The 16,821-nt window shown below is 39.7% G+C and overlaps 1 long non-coding RNA gene across 1 annotated transcript; it reads left to right on the top strand.

The window, feature by feature from the left end:
* Nucleotides 1-21: 21 nt before the first annotated feature.
* On the top strand, nucleotides 22-11,824 carry LOC140531773 (uncharacterized). Its single transcript, XR_011976434.1, has 3 exons — nucleotides 22-324; nucleotides 1,170-1,255; nucleotides 11,698-11,824. It is a non-coding gene; the product is annotated as an uncharacterized lncRNA (long non-coding RNA).
* Nucleotides 11,825-16,821: the final 4,997 nt, after the last annotated feature.

Here is a 16,821-nt window from a genome sequence, read left to right on the forward strand (position 1 = left end):
TCTCATTATCAACTGTTACAATGTGTCAGTCTCAAACCTCCCCTCCCCCAGTCAGGGCCTTCTCATTTTCAACTGTTACAATGTGTCAGTCTCAAATTTCCCCTCCCCCAGCCAGGGCCTTCTCACTACCAACTGTCACAATGTGTCAGTTGGTCTGTGTCAGTTTCCCCTCTGACCTGACCTCACTCACTCAATTCCTCCTGGTTCTGCTCCATCCTTCCTATTCTGTCTCTTTAGCAAACTCCTCACACCACATATGACCCAGGCTTCCAAGCAATTTAATTAATTACTGAGAAAGATCTTTCCATTTAAATTACTATTACAGTAAGGCAATTTGGAAATGTTTTAGTTTGCATCAATGTCATCTGACTAGTAATAAATTTTGTTTCATGCTTTAAATTCATGATAGTATAAATGTGATGACTGTGTTTCTAAATTTTCTTGTATTGTAAATTCTGGGAAACTATTATGTAAGAAATGCTATTAAGAGGATGATAAGATTGTATAATTTGAGAATTTAACATCTTTAGACTTGAATATCGTGACATTATTAATTAGGTTATCAGAAGCTATTGTCATAATGTTAAAACCTATCAAGCATTTATTGGGGTATATTATAAAAAGGAAGAATGATTATTACTGTGTGGAAAAAAGAAGAAAAGGATGCTGATTGTTTTTGAAGGCCTGGTAACCTTTTTGCTGTTAATTAACTTATTGCAACAGTATGACTGTATCGACTCCTAAGCTATGATGAGTGAAACTTTGCTCTTTGAGATAAAGTCTCCCAGGACTGTAATCTGATATTGTTTTGAGTTTTTAATTCAGGTATAATTGTCTGAATGATCATTAATAACCCACCATTTGAGGGAAAGGCCATTGGCTGCTCAAAGGGAGTCCAGTCTGAGAATTACTACAGGGAGATATCCATGCCTGGGAAAGGTTGAAGGGATGACCTTAGCATGGACTAAGGTAGAATTTTCTTGACTCAGCTTCCCCACTGTGCTATTTTTTTTTAAATAGGAATGTTTCCCACCTGACTAATCCTAAGCTTGTTTAGGTTACCATATGGATAAGGGAACTTTGCTGTATGATTGGTTATTTCAAATAGCAAATATGACTCTTACCTGAAATAAAATAAAACTAGGTATGCTTTATCCTTTATCCCTTAGGTTTAGGCTTGGAGGACCAGTTTTGATGCTGTTACGAACATGTCTCTGTTTCTTCCTTTCACTACAAATATCACTAACCTTGACAGGTAAAACTATAATTTATTTTTATATCCTGACTTCTATTGTTATGACACCCCAGCACCTCTGAGTTAATACAATAGAAGATAATTTTGAAGGATCTTACTGTTTTTTACTCTGAATTTATAGTCAGTTCTATATTCTATATAACTAAGTACATGAATTCTTGGGCTTGTCGTCTACCTCTTATTCATGTTCATGAATAAGATTAGGTTTCTAAAGTGTCTTATTCCTTTGGACATTATTGGGGATGATATCTTCCTAAAGGGGGAATTAAGGCAAAGATGTAAAAGTTTTCTTTTTCAAATGAAGTAGTGAACTTGAGAACACACAATATTTATATATATGATTGTCTTCCAAATGTTTCTAATGAGAAATTCAGGCTCTGAGTATGTTTCAATAATAAGTTTTCAACATTGGATTAAAGATTCTGCATATAAAATTGCACTGATAATTGTGAAGAGGGTGAAAATATTTTTTTTAAATTTTTTAAAATTTATTTATTTATTTAACTTTTAACATTCATTTTCACAGAATTTTTGGGCTCCAAATTTTCTCCCCCCTTGTCCCCTCCCCCCACCCCAAAACACCGAGCATTCCAATTGCCCCCATCACCACTCCGCTCTCTCCTCCATCATTCCTCTCTGCCCTTGTCTCCATCCTCTCCTCTGTCCTGTTGGGCCAAATACTTTTCTATACCCCTTTACCTGTATTTCTTATTTCCTAGTGGCAAGAACAGTACTCGACAGTTATTCCTAAAACTTTGAGTTCCAACTTCTTTTCCTCCCTCCCTCCCCACCCCCTCCCTTTGGAAGGTAAACAATTCAATATAGGCCAAATCTGTGTAGTTTTGCAAATGACTTCCCTAATAGTCGTGTTGTATAAGACTAACTATATTTCCCTCCATCCTATCCTGCCTCCAATTACTTCTATTCTCTCTTTTGGTCCTGTCCCTCCCCGTGAGTGTCAACCTCAAATTGCACCCTCCTCCCCATGCCCTCCCTTCCATCATCCCCCCCACCCTGTTTATCCCCTTATCCCCCACTTTCCTGTATTGTAAGATAGGTTTTCATACCAAAATGAGTATGCATTTTATTCCTTCCTTTAGTGGAATGTGATGAGAGTAAACTTCATGTTTTTCTCTCACCTCCCCTCTTTTTCCCCAAATTAAAAAAGTCTTTTGCTTGCCTCTTTTATGAGAGATAATTTGCCCCATTCCATTTCTCCCTTTCTCCTCCCATATATTTCTCTCTCACTGCTTGATTTCATTTTTTTTTTAAGATATGATCCCATCCTATTCAATTCACTCTGTGCACTCTGTCTCTATGTGTGTGTGCGTGTGCATGTATGTGTGTGTAATCCCACCCAGTACCCAGATACTGAATAGTTTCAAGAGTTACTAATATTGTCTTTCCATGTAGGGATGTAAACAGTTCAACTTTTATAAGTCCCTTATGACTTCTCTTTGCTGTTTACCTTTTCATGCTTCTCTTCATTCTTGTGTTTGAAAGTCAAATTTTCTTTTTAGCTCTGGTCTTTTCATCAAGAATGCTTGAAAGTCCTCTATTTCATTGAAAGACCAATTTTTCCCCTGAAGTATTATACTCAGTTTTGCTGGGTAGGTAATTCTTGGTTTTAGTCCTAGTTTCTTTGACTTCTGGAATATCCTATTCCATGCCCTTCAATCCCTTAATGTAGAAGCTGCTAGATCTTGTGTTATCCTGATTGTATTTCCACAATACTTGAATTGTTTCTTTCTAGCTGCTTGCAGTATTTTCTCCTTGATCTGGGAATTCTGGAATTTGGCTACAATATTCCTAGGAGTTTCTCTTTTTGGAACTTTTTCAGGTGGTGATCAGTGGATTCTTTCAATATTTATTTTCCCCTCTGGTTCTAGAATCTCAGGGCAGTTTTCCTTGATAATTTCATGAAAGATGATGTCTAGGCTCTTTCTCTGATCATGGCTTTCAGGTAGGCCCATAATTTTTAAATTGTCTCTCCTGGATCTATTCTCCAGGTCAGTTGTTTTTCCAATGAGATATTTCACATTATCTTCCATTTTTTCATTCTTTTGGTTTTGTTTTGTGATTTCTTGGTTTCTCATAAAGTCATTAGCCTCCATCTGTTCCATTCTAGTTTTGAAAGAACTATTTTCTTCAGTGAGCTTTTGAATCTCCTTTTCCATTTGGCTGATTCTGCTTTTGAAAGCATTCTTCTCCTCATTGGCTTCTTGAACCTCCTTTGCCAATTGAGTTAGCCAATTTTTCAGGGTGTTATTTTCTTCAGCATTTTTTTGGGTCTCCTTTAGCAGGGTGCTGATCTGCTGTTCATACTTTGCTTGCAAGTCTTTTATTTCTCTTCCCAGTTTTTCCTCCACCTCTCTAACATAATTTTCAAAATTTTCTGAGCTCTTTTTGAGCTTTTCCCAGGTCTGATCCCATTGAGTGGGCGGGGATACAGAAGTCCTGACTTCCGTGTCTTTCCCTGATGGTGAGCACCGCTCTTCCTCATCAGAAAGGAGGGGAGGAGAAACCTGCTCACCAAGAAAGTAACCCTCTATAGTGTTGGTTTTTTCCCCTTTTCTGGGCATTTTCCCAGCCAATGACTTGACCTCTGAATATTCTCCTCACACCCACCTCGCCTCCAGATCCTCTCAGCCAGCACTTGGGGTCTGAGACTCAAATGCTGCTTCCAAGCCTCAGGGCTTTGGGCGGGGGCAGGGCTGCTATTCAGTGTGAGATCAAGTTCAGCTGCCCGGGTTGGGGGCAGGGCCACCTCACGGGCTCAGTTCCCTCAGGGGGTTTATGCAGAGACCTTCAACAATGGATCTGGGCTCCTGCCTGCTTGGGGAGCCCCAGTCTGCTCCCACTTATGCTGGTGCCTCCCGAGGAGGCCTGAGTCATGGGGGCTCCCCACTCCCCTCTCGACCTGCCAAAGAGACCCTCTCACCGACCCTTGTCACCTGTGGGTGGAGGGACCCGCACGGCTGCTGGAAATTCTGTCCCTGAAGCCTGCTCGGATCTGCTCCCCGCTTGGATCTGCTCCTCTCGGCACTGGGTGGCCACGGCAGGGCTGTGCTCGGCTCCCAGTCTGCAGCGTGAAGAACCTTTTGCGAGAGGTTTTCAGGCTCTCTGGAACAGAAATCTTGTCTACTCTGCTGTTCTGTGGCTTCTCCTGCTCCCCAATTTATTGGCAGCTCTTTTCTACAGATATTTCATGGGCTGTGGGTTCGCAGCTAGTGTATTTGTGTGTTTCTACACTGCCATCTTGGCTCCGCCCCCCGTGAAAATATTTTAAGAAGGATCCATTTTACAAGTCAGGCCCTCATAGATTCTTTTAAAGATTCTTCCTTCAGTCTGTTGTTGGCTGAGTCTTTATCAGGTAGAGGATTTAGATAAAGACAGAAATAACAATATAAAAAGTTTAAATACTCTGAAATTTCAAGTGAACTATGGGTTCTTAATTTGGTGTTCCTATAACAATGAACATTTCTTAGTCACAGGAGAAAGAGAGGGAGGTTTTGGGGTTTTTTTGATAGCCCTCACTCTCAATTTCTATCCAATCATATTTTCTTTCATCTATGATGCTAGCCTTCCTATTTTCTGTACCCCCTAAAACTGTAAAAGAGAGAGCTGTTCTCCTCATTCAGGGTCTTAGCTTTGCTGGGAAAGTTGAGATCCTCTTAATTGGCATGCTTAACTAATAAATTGATCATGCTCGGAACTTTCTGCCTCAGTCTCCCTTAATTTTAACTGTTAGGTATGTGTTAACCATTGAGGACACAAAAGCCACCATATCTCGCTCTCTCAAGGAGTGTATAGGAGAAATGCTACATTTTCAGTATCTGAACATCCATAAACAGTACTCCCAACTCTTCAGTACTCCCAACTGCCTTGATGGTGGGTGATGGTGATATTATAGACTTGACTGATGATAGATCTAGGCAAGACTCCAAAGCTTGGCATGCTTCCCCAGCATGCAATAAGGAGGCTCAGAGAGTAATTCACAGGAGGTTGTAGAAGAAGAGTGTTAACTTGGGGGCTGAGTTCACTACCAGGTAATGACCATCAGCTTTGAATGCCATAGGTTAAACCTGTCCTGAGCATCTGGCCCACCCCAAAGGAGATGTGAGAGGTGATGACTCCAGAGATTGCTGAGAGCAGAATTTCAGAGCAAGAAGGGATGACAGTGGTCATCTACATGTCTTATTTTATAGCTGAGGAAATAGAGAAGGAAGTGACTTTCTCAAGGTCACAGTCAGTTGTTATGCTTTAATAGGCTCTAAATACTCATTTCATTCCTCCTAAAATAAATCTTTCAAGATCAGCCATGTTCATGTGAAGGAGTTCAGGATAAGTTCATAGCCACCTTGCTAGACTTCTCTCTCATATCTTCCTCTGCCATCAGAGACTTTTAGCCAACCTCAGGCAACAGAGAAAATACACCCCTAGATCTATGGTACCATTCAAATTTGGTCTATCCTGCAAGACCTCTCTCATTAAGTCTCCTTCATCCATCCATTCATTCATTCATTCATTCAACAGTCATTGAAAGGCATAGTAAGTGCTGTAGGTCTTCTTAAACTTTTCCACTCGTGATCTCTTTTTGCCTGAGAAATTTTTATGTAACCCCAGGTATATAGGTATACAAAATAGGTATACAGATCAAACATTTACTGATAACAAATCATAAAGAAATTTATTTTAAAACAATTCTTTGGTATACATATTTTAACATTTATTAAAGGTGAAAGAAAAATTGCATACTGATGGGATGTATGTGCTCATTTATTTTTAGATAAAGAGTTAAATCATGGCAGAATATTTGATACAGCAGGACATAGAGACATTTTCCAGAGTTGATTGATATTTTGATTTTATAACTGTCAATGCTGAGAAAACCATTTTGCAAAAATGTCAGAAGTACAGTTAGGGTCATTTCAGAAATTGTTGAAAATTCTGTCCTAATCTCAAGCCAAAATTCATTTAACAATATTGTATGTACAGTAAAAACACTGTAATTCATAATATACAATAGTCTTGAATCTGCGACAAGGTGTTTCTGGCAGTTTGTTGGCATTGTGTGGAGTGACAGAATGTGCAGTACAAAGTCTGCACACAAAGTTGTGTGTTCAGACCCAAGAAGGCAGTGAAGTTGTGTGATACACCACAGGCAAGCACTACCAGAAACACCTTGGATTCATTACATGTTTAATTTTGAATTAATTTTTAATCGTTGCACATTCAGAAATTTTTTACTGTTGCCAAATTTTTCACAACCTCCAAATTCAGTTACCATATAGGGTCATGACCCACAGTTTAAGAAACATTGCTATAGAGAATACAAGGATGACCAAGTCATGGTGCTGACCCTAAAGGAGTTTAAAACTACAATGTGAGAAAAGGCCTGAAGGTCAGAGCAAGCTCAAAACACAGATGTGATGCTTTAAGGAAAAAGGGAAGGGAGAAGATTCAACTACATCCCTGGGTTCACATAGTTCATGGGTGTTCAACGTGTCACCCTTGGACCAAATACAGCCTGCCTGACTCCAGGGTACAGTTTACCTGATACTGTCCTTTTTTTTTTTTTTAAATTGTATCTTTGTTCTTACCATTTTTGATCAGATCCATGATTTCATAGGTCATGGGGAATTCTGGATGAGGAAACTCCTTCTACCCATGTAGGATAGAACCCTCTCTGAAAAATATAGTCGGGAAGCCTGAGCATCTACACAAATAGTTGGAAAGGGGTCAGTGAATTAGGGGAAACTGAAGATGCAAGAGAGGGTTCTGGAAAAGTTCTGAGTCTGTGTATGCCTCATTTTCCCCTAGACTGCAACACCTCTCCAGGCCTCAATAGTCTCATCTGCAAAATGAGACCACCACTAAGTACTTCCCTACCTCTTGCAGGTTGTCATTGTGAGGGTCAAGTGAGGATCATTGTGAGGATGGGGCAGGGACTGCCTAAGCTCTGATATTACTACATCCTGCTCCTGGGACAGGAATTTTCAGAACAAACCCAGGTAGGGTGAAGTGGATGAGGTTTTTGATGGTGGTTTTTGGCAGATTTTTAAAAAGATATTAATTTCCTAACACCATATGCTATATTTGTATTTAGGGCCATAAATGAGAGCATATATCATAACTATAATTGTTCTGGATTAGCCAGACAGACCCTTCATGTATCTGCTCCCATATGTACACAACACACGCTCATTTTATGTCATTCAGAGACTGTGCTTTCAAAACATCTGAATGTCTACATTTTAATTAGAGTAACTGAATTGTTTTTTTTTTCTGATGAACTTAACACACATCCACAAACACAAATATTTGTAAATACAAAGAAGAAGATTGTATATGAATCTGTGAATCTCTAGGCTACACAGCTTTTAAGAATATATTAAATTTTCCGTGGCAGCACCCATAATGCCTTGCTTATCTGAGTTCCCCAACCATGCTTCCTCTGCTCATTTCTGCATATTTAAATGTACATTTTTGACGCTTTTTTCTTTTTCTTCTTTATGTCGTCATTATAATCAGACTTACTCTCCTCCAACTCTTTCTCCACCCCCTTACTCCACCCCTCCCCACAAGCTCTTGCTTGTTTATAGCACATTCGGATAGTCATTCAAACAAGTCCCCACAGGGGCCAAATCTCAATCCATCACGCTGGTCTAGCAACTCTCAGCCAAGAGGCAGACAGCATGCATCCTGCATCTGTCCATCTGCTGGAGCTGTGATGAATCATTGCATTCAGAGAAAGACCATAGTGTGGAGTATAGTCACTTGTAGGCTGCCTCTTGATTTGCTTCTTGACTCTCCTGTATGTTGGTGGACAGTCAATAAGTACTTAATACACACCAGCTATGTGTCAAGTATTGTGTTGTGTTGGCAATACTAAAAAAGGCAAAATTCTCTCAAGGAGCTCATAATCCAATGGGAAAGACAGCATCCAAACAAGATATAGACAGGATAAGTTGGAAATAATCAGAAGAGGCAAAGCATCAGAATTAAGAGGGCTCAGGAAAGGCTTCTTGTAGAGTCTGAAGTTGGAAGGAAGTCAGGGAAACTCAGAGACAGAGAGGAGGAGGGAGAGAGCTCCAGGCATGGGGGATGGAGGGTTCAAGAAGGATAAGGGTTGAGGAAAGATCATTAGATGTGGCAATTCAAAGATCATTGGTAATTATGGAAAGTGAATATTTAACCTTATTCTGAGATTTAGAATAATCCAGATCTGTGTTTTGATATTTCATCTCTAATTAATAAAATTACAAATTTTAAAATTATTAGTTGGATCAAGCATGTGCCCCAATTCATTAATATCATCTATTGAATAAATAGGAGAACCCAGCTTTCTCAGTGGTAGTTATTCATATCTCTCTGTATATTATAATTATGTATATTATGTTTATATAATATTATAATATATCTCTGTAAATTATAATTATATTATAACTATGATTAAGTAAATATTAGAATAATTGAATATATAATGTATTAACAAATGAAGTGAATAATACAATCAAAACATAGATTAATTATTTACCATATTTTGACTGTGAGAAAGATCATAGCAAAGGTCACCTTATACCTTAACTATCACCTCCTGTAACTTTCTTTCTAAAAACATAATTTCACTATTTATAGTTCATTCTACATATTAACTAAAGTCTCTCAAGAATCCTCTTCCTAGTTCTTCTCAAGAGTTAAATTCAGTCTCTCAGAAAATGTTATATTAACTCTTTTTTTTGTTGATTCCTCAGCCATCAAAGGAATATACCATAAACTGTTAATTCCTTCAAAGACTCTTTAAGTTTCTGTAACAGGTAAAACAAGGGAGTTTTAACAAGGAGGTCAGCTCTAACAAGGGAGATAATTCTCTTCACCTTCTTGCTCTCTATCTTCTCCACATCTTCCTCACAGATTTGCATAAATCCAAGATAAACTTATACTCTCCTTGACTTAGTAAGAGAGAAGGATCTTATAACCAGACAGCTGCAACTGTAAGCTCAGACTGTCTACCCACAATACCTTTTTCATAATATTCCAGTTGGCAACAGCATCTTACAGTTTCTGTGGGAGAGCTTAGTAAAACAAATGTTACACACTGATAAGAATTCTTAAGTCTTTCAAAGTTGTTTTCCTTTACAATGTGGTAGTCATTATATAAAATATTCACCTGGCACTGTTTACTTCATCCTACATCAAGTCATACAAATCTTCCCAGATTTCTGTGAACCTTTCCCTTTCATATTTTCTTATGGTACAAAATTATCCTATTACATTTATTTACTTTAATTTGTTCAGTCATTCTCCAGTTGAGGGGCACTTACTTTGTTTCCAGTTGCTTCCTACAACCCCAAATCCTACTCTAAATATTGTTGTACAAATGGGTCCTTATTCTCTGTCTTTGATCTCTTTGGGATAGATGCCTAGTGGTATCACAGTTTAGTGATGTCTTGCACATGGTTCCAGATTGTCTTCCAAAATAGTTCCAAATTGGACTGATTCATAAATCTACCAACAGTGCATTAATATGTCTGCCTCCCCTTAGCTCCTCTGACAGTTGTTTTTCTTTTTGCTATTGTTGTTGTCATCTTTTAAAGTCTGTTGAGTGTTCAGTGGAACTTTGGAATTACTTTAAGTTTTATTCAAATAATAATTATTTACTGAAGTTGGTGAATTGATGTCTTTTTGCATAATTATTAATAGCATGAATTTCTTCTTTTGAGAACCTTTGAGAACTATCTGTTCATATTCTTTGACCATTTCTCTATTGGGGAATGGCTCTTGTTCTTATATATTATGATAAATTCCCTGTGTGAATTGGATATTATACCTTTATCAGAAAAACTTCCCTACTTCACAATTTCTTTTCTACACACTAATGATATTGAACCCCCAGTTGTCAAAGAACAAATCTCTTTCCTAGACCCCAGCTGTCTGTCATTCTCATCTGCCTCAATCCTAATCTCCATGACAACCTTATGAGGCAAGTACAAAATCTTTTTAAATTTTATGGTTAAATAAAAATTGTCCGTTTTCTCTACTGTGATTCTTTCTGTCTTTTATTTGATGAGGAACACTTCCCCTATTCGCAGTTGTGAAAGATATCTCCTTACCTTCTTTAATTTGATTATGACATGACTTTTCATATCTAGGTCAATGCAGCCATTTAGAGCTTATTGTGGCATGTGGTGCGAGATGTTCGACTAAACATAATTTCTGCCAGACCTCTTTCCAACTTTTCCATAAGTTTTTGTTGAATAATGAACTCTTACCGGAGTAGTTTTGATCCTGGGATTCATTCAATACTAAATTATCATATACATTTCTTTCTGGATTTTGTGTACCTAATCTATTTCACTAATCAATTTCTCTATTTACTAATCAATTCCAAATAGGTTTGATGACGTTTTAACATTATAGTCTGAGATGTGTTGCTACCATATCTTCTACCTTTTTGCTTTTTTTACATTATTTCCCTGAAGATTTTTGGCTGCTTGTTCCTCTAGTTAAAATTATTTGTAATTTTTTTCTAGTTCTATAAAGTAATTCTTTGGTAGTTTGACTGATGTGGCACTGCACTGGTATATTTTAGATGGTTTGTGTTGTTTTCATTATATTATAGTGGCCCAACCATGAACAATTAATTTCTTTTCAAGTATTTGAGTCTGTATTTCCATAAAGAATGTGTGGAAGTTGCTGTTTAGTCATGTCCAACTCTTTGTGACCTCCATTCTTGGCAAAGATACTGGGGGGGTTTCACTTTTCCTTCTCCGGTGGGTTAAGGCAAAAAGAGGTTAAGTGACTTGCCCAGGGTCACACAGTTAGTACATATCTGAGGTCACATTTGAACTCTGGTCTTCCTGACTCCAGGTGCAGTGCTTTATCCACTAAGTCCCCTAGCTTGCTCCTGGGTTTTGTGGTTGTATTCATATAACTCCTGTATGTGTTTCATTCATGAACTTAAAGAAATTTTATTTACTCTACAGTTATTTTGAACAGAACTTTTTGAACAGAATTTTTTTTTGTCTCCTCTCCTGGGTTTTGTTGGTAATATGCAGAAAGTCTAATGATTTACATGGATATTTTAGATCTTGTTACTTTACTAAAATTATGATTTCAGTTAATTTTAGTTGAATCTCTAGGATTCTCTATTTTAATTTTTTAAGTTTCTTTTTTGAAAAATTTCATTTACCTCCATTGACATCATTGTACAATTTTAAAAATTGTTTTTGTGACTATAATGGTCAAATATATTTCTATTATTGAACCAACCCTGTATCCCTGGTATAAATCCAACCTGGTCGTAGTGCCAAATCTTTTTTTCATATGTTACTTAGCCTCTTTGTTAAGATTTTCCTTAGTATTTTTGTATCAATATTCATTTGATAAATCTATTTATAGTCTATTTATTTACTTTGCTTTATCTCTTCCTGATTTAGGTGTCAGGACCATATTTGTCTCATAGAAGAAATTCATCAGGATACTTTCCTTATCTGGCAAACAACTTATATAATAATGGGTTTAGTTGTTCTTTGAATGTCTGATGTTATTATAATATTATTATTAAATGCTATTTTAATTCTTTATATCTCATTCTGTTAATCTTGATAGTTAATATTTTTGCAAATATTCATCCAATTCATTCAACTGATCAGTTTCATTGACATATAGTTGGGTAAAATATTTTCTAACAATTTTCTTTTTCCATTTATTTATAGTGAATTTGCCTTTTGCTACAATGTTGATATTGGTGAGAAAATCAAATGGATAGTCTCTCCATTCTTGTAATTGATTCCATCCTGTATCACTACCAGCATTTTGTGTAATTACCTAAGTCACACATCATTTGTCTCTGAGTTAAGTTTGGAAGTTCAGCTTTCCTGCTAATCACTGTTCTACTCTTGTGTGAAGGAAATCGCTATTCTTTGAAGGATGCAGCTGGATGCCTGGGAGTCCGGTCTGTTATTGTTGCAACACTGGTCATCCTTCAAGAAAGTTTAGTCTGTTCTCACTGTTACACTAACTAGCCATGCAGGCGGGCACCCTAGCAACAAGATGGAAGGAAGGCTTGCTGCTGGTCCCACATTGCAATAATATTGTCCTCCATATCTATGATCCTTCCGACTTTGTAACCAATCATAATTTTCTCTATCTATGATACTCTTAACATATGTGACTTTGTGCAAGTAAGTCATTTGCCTTCTCAAAGCCTCTGCTTTCCCATCTGTAAAGTGGGGATAACAATAACTTCATTGTGAACTTCATAGAGTTGTTGGGAGAAAAGAGCTTTGTAAACCCATGGATATGGGAGTCCTTTTTTTTTTTTTAAATTAGTATGATGATTGGCAATCATTCACTGTCAAGCATTAGTCACATTAATCCCAGGTTCATGGATGTTCTGGTCTTTCCAGTTAGACCAACAATGAAGTTTTATAGTATCATAGCTATAGAGCTGGAATGGACCTTTGAGATAATCTAATCTAACACCCTCATTTCACAGAGGAGATAATTGAGACCCCCAGAGGTGAGGTGAATTGCCCAAGGTCCCACATATAGTAATTCTTGTCTAGGGGTAGAAATTGGAACCAAAAGTTCTGGCTCACCAGCTTCAAACAGTAAATCAACAGACCCATTCCCAGCAAAGGCCAGTGGGAGCTACTCCCTAAAAACAATGTGAAAACTGATTTTTTAAAATGGCATATGGGTAGACCCACACCTCTCCCTCCCCTGATGTTCCCCCTTCTAGAAATTGGATTTTCATGCCTTAGAGTCAGAAAATGTCGTGTTCAAATGTGACCTTAGAAGTTATCTCATCCTTCATTTTGTAGATGAGGAAAGTGTCCCAGAGGTAATAGCTCCCCTTGCCTCTGCCCTGGTCAGACTTCATCTGGAATGTCATGCCCAGTGTTTACGGAAATACTGACCAGCTGGAACAAGCCCAGAAGAGGGGATCCAGGATGGGAAAAGGCTTTGAATCCATGTCATAGAAGAGTCAGTCAAAGGAATTGGGGATGTTTACCCTGGAGAAGGGAAAGTTTGGGGGAGATGTGATAATGATCTTCAAGTATTTGAAAGACTGTCTTGTGGAAGATGAATTCATCTTGTCCTGTTGGGTCCCCAAGGTTAGAACTAGGAGCAGTGGGCAGCAGTTATGAAGATACAAATTTAGATAATGTGAGGTGGGGGTGGAATTCTAATGATCAGAGCTCCAGCAGAGGGAAGTGGGCTATCTTAGGAGCTTGTGAATTTCTTCTTCTTCCAGATTCTTAAGCAGATGCTGGATGATCACTGGGCAAGAATGATGCAGAAGGGCTCCCCTTTTAGGGACCTCCTGAAGTTCTTCCCAATTCTGTAGTTCTGTGACCTTCTTGGTGGTTACCAAACCAGTCAAGGGGAAGAGCCAAACTTATCAGTTACAGAATCTTGTACTGGACCTCAGCAGTATCCAGGCTAACCCACAGCCAAAAAGGAATTGAGAGAAACGTGCACCAGAGGGGTCTGCTCACTCCTGGGCCAGCGATCTTTTCATTGTGCAATGTAGTTTTCCAAGATACAGAAATAGCACTTTTTGGTAGAGGTGCTGTTCTAAGTAACCTTGGGTCCCTAGGGAGGAAAGTCTGACCCCTTCAATCCTGAGCATGCTCACAGGCAGTCCAGGGGGAGTAACTGAGTTGAGTTGTGAAAAGGGTCAACCACTGTCCTCATCATGACTCCTTAGTCCAACCTAGGATGATGCTGTTGATGAGATACCCTTCCATAGACAATGCCAGCAGAAAGTGGAATGCCATGCAGACCAAGAAGGTTGGGACAAAGGCAGTGCCAATCCCAAACAGCCCTTGGAACTACAACAGGAGTAAGATGGCACAGTGGCTGCCAATCTTGTAGAGAAAGGAAAGAAACTCAGAGCCCTGGTATCAAACATTAATGCAAGATACAGAAATGATCTCAGCTCAGGGTCACCTTGAACATGCCAGGTGCCCCTCAATCTGGCATCCAAAGTCCTTCACAATCTGGCTCCTTCTCTCTCTCCTGGTGAATTCCCATTACCCTCTCTCAGGCTTTCCAAGTCCCAGTTGGCTGACCTGTTGGCTGTTACCCATACATTATTAGACAATCCATCTTCTCCAGCAGTGTCTCAGCACGGGCTGTCTCCAGTCCATACAGTGCACTTCTTTCTCAGCTTCTTCTCTTTGAATCCCTAGCTCTCTTCCAGACTCAGCATAAATGCTATCTTTCTGAGCTCCCACTAGCTCCTCTTGCCCATTGCAATGTATTAACATCTAGTTGACATGCTCCCTGAGATCATAAAATTCATAGGTTCAGAGCTGGAATGGACCTTAAAAGCTTGTGGATGTGGTTCTGTGGCAAAAGGGGCTTGAGGGGTGGGGGAAGAGCTGAGAAAATCACACTTGGTTCCACGAGGGACCTGGGAGGTGGTGGCAGCCAGAGGAGGGAGGGAGGGCAGTGCACTAACCCATTCTTGGGCTCTCTCTGACATAAATACACACACAGACAGGGATCACTCTACAGTGTGCCATGTGTCATCTGCAAACCTCAGGGAAGCCCTGGAAGGTAAGGACACACTGGCCATTATTAACTCCATCTGAACAATAAGGAATGCCAGGGGCCCACAAAGGGCGAGTGATTGGCCTGACGAACACACAGCAAAGGAGTTCCTGGAGTGGGCTCTGAACCAATGTCTTCCTGTCCCTACGGCCACTGCTATAACTGCACCGCTTCCTTCTTGGAGGACCAAGGAGCCAGTATGGTCTTATAAGAAAGACTGAGAAAATCTAACCTGAGCCTCTCTGTCTCAGTGATGAAGTCACAAGAGACCAGGAAAGCTGAAGGGTCCAGGGCGTCCCTTGTGGCCATTGGAATGGAGAGGTTGGCCTTGACTGCTTCCCGCAGACTCATCTCCACCAGGTTTCTTTACTTCCTATGCACAACAATAACAATGGTGAAGTGTATGTGGCATGTTAAGGTTTGCAAAGTGCTTTACATATTTACTTCATCTGATTCTCACAACAATTCAGTGAAGCCAGTATTAATATTATCCTCATTTACAGATGAGGAAACTGAGGCTCCAAGAGGTTAGGTGATTTGTCCGTTCACACAGCTAGGGATGTGTCTGAGGCAGGATTTGAGTTCAAGGCTTCCTAATTCATGTCTTAGGGTAGTTCGATGGCTTATGGATTGAGAGCTGGTCCTGGAGGCAGCAAGGCCTGAGTTCAAATTTGACCTCAGACACTTACAAGCTGTGTGACTCTGGGCAAGTCACTTTATCTCTGTTTGTCTTAAACTACAGGAGAAGGAAATGGAAAACCCCAAATGGGGTCATGAAGAGTCAGTCACAACTGAAATGAACGAACAGTATCTCAGTCCAGCATTCTATCCACTAGGCCACCTGGCTGCTGAGCAAAATTCTCTTTTAGGAAGTAGAGATTCCACCTCCAAAAGGGAGAGGTGCCAAACACTGGAAACAGGATGTCCAAAAGCAGGAAGGGAGGAGAAGGGACACAGTGTATTTCAATGTAGGTGGAGGATAATAAGCACATAGGAACTGTTTAGCCAGTCTTTCTTTTCTCTTAGAGGCAGTACCAAGTAAAAATTGCTGGCCTGTTTCTGTTTAAATGAGCCAAACTTAGAAATTTTGAATGAAGAATGTTTTGATCTCCTTTGACAAGGAGAGTTGGAGTCTCTTGGGGTGGAACTAGGAGTAGAGATAGAAATCAATATAGACATGGAAGTAGAGGTCAGGGTTCATTCCATGTGACAGCTCCCTCTCATTGTTGAACCCTTAACCACTCGTGATTGATCTGTTTAAGGCCTTGGAGCTGGTAGCAGTCATTAGCACAGCATAAACCTGCCTCTATTTCCAAGGCAAATTCCACCTGTCCCCAAAGAAAGGAGCTGTCCAAGGAATCTAACCTGTACCCTCACTGCTGAATGAGCAACTAGAGAATCTCTCTGAGAACAGAAAATGACAACCTCGGGGATTAGAGATGGCTTGATCTCCGAAGATGAGACCCATCCATCTGGACTTTTCTCAGCGTTGTTCAGTTGGATAATTGAGTCAAAGTCCCAGGCCACAGTTGAATACGTGTTATAGGACTCATAGGAGCCATCAGGCCTCTGGAGCAAGGTCAGGCTGCTCCTGGGTGAGGTTAGGACTCAGAGTCAGGATCCTGCTGGTGCCACAGTGATGTGATAACTCCTGGAACATAATAATAATTGATTGAAGATGAAGAAGGCAGTCAGGCCATCAGCAATGGCTGCTCACACCAGCAACCACACTTGGAAGGGCCCATTCTCCCCCATCACCCTCAGGACCTCAGCAAAGCCTGCCAAGAACCTAACCTAAAGCTGGTTCCAAATCCAAATGAATAGTTGAGCTGAGTCGAGGGCTGAGGAGAAGTAAGATTATGCCATTATCTGGGCTCATTAGAACTCAGAGATACTGATTGCTTTTGGCCTGTGTGAGAGAATGACCTCTGGTCCCTTGGGGGCAAGCAGGTTCAGCAAGGTAGTGCTGTGGAAGCCTTGCATCCCGATCTGAAGGT

Source organism: Notamacropus eugenii, chromosome 3 (assembly GCF_028372415.1).
Source record: "Notamacropus eugenii isolate mMacEug1 chromosome 3, mMacEug1.pri_v2, whole genome shotgun sequence".
NCBI lineage: Eukaryota > Metazoa > Chordata > Mammalia > Diprotodontia > Macropodidae > Notamacropus > Notamacropus eugenii.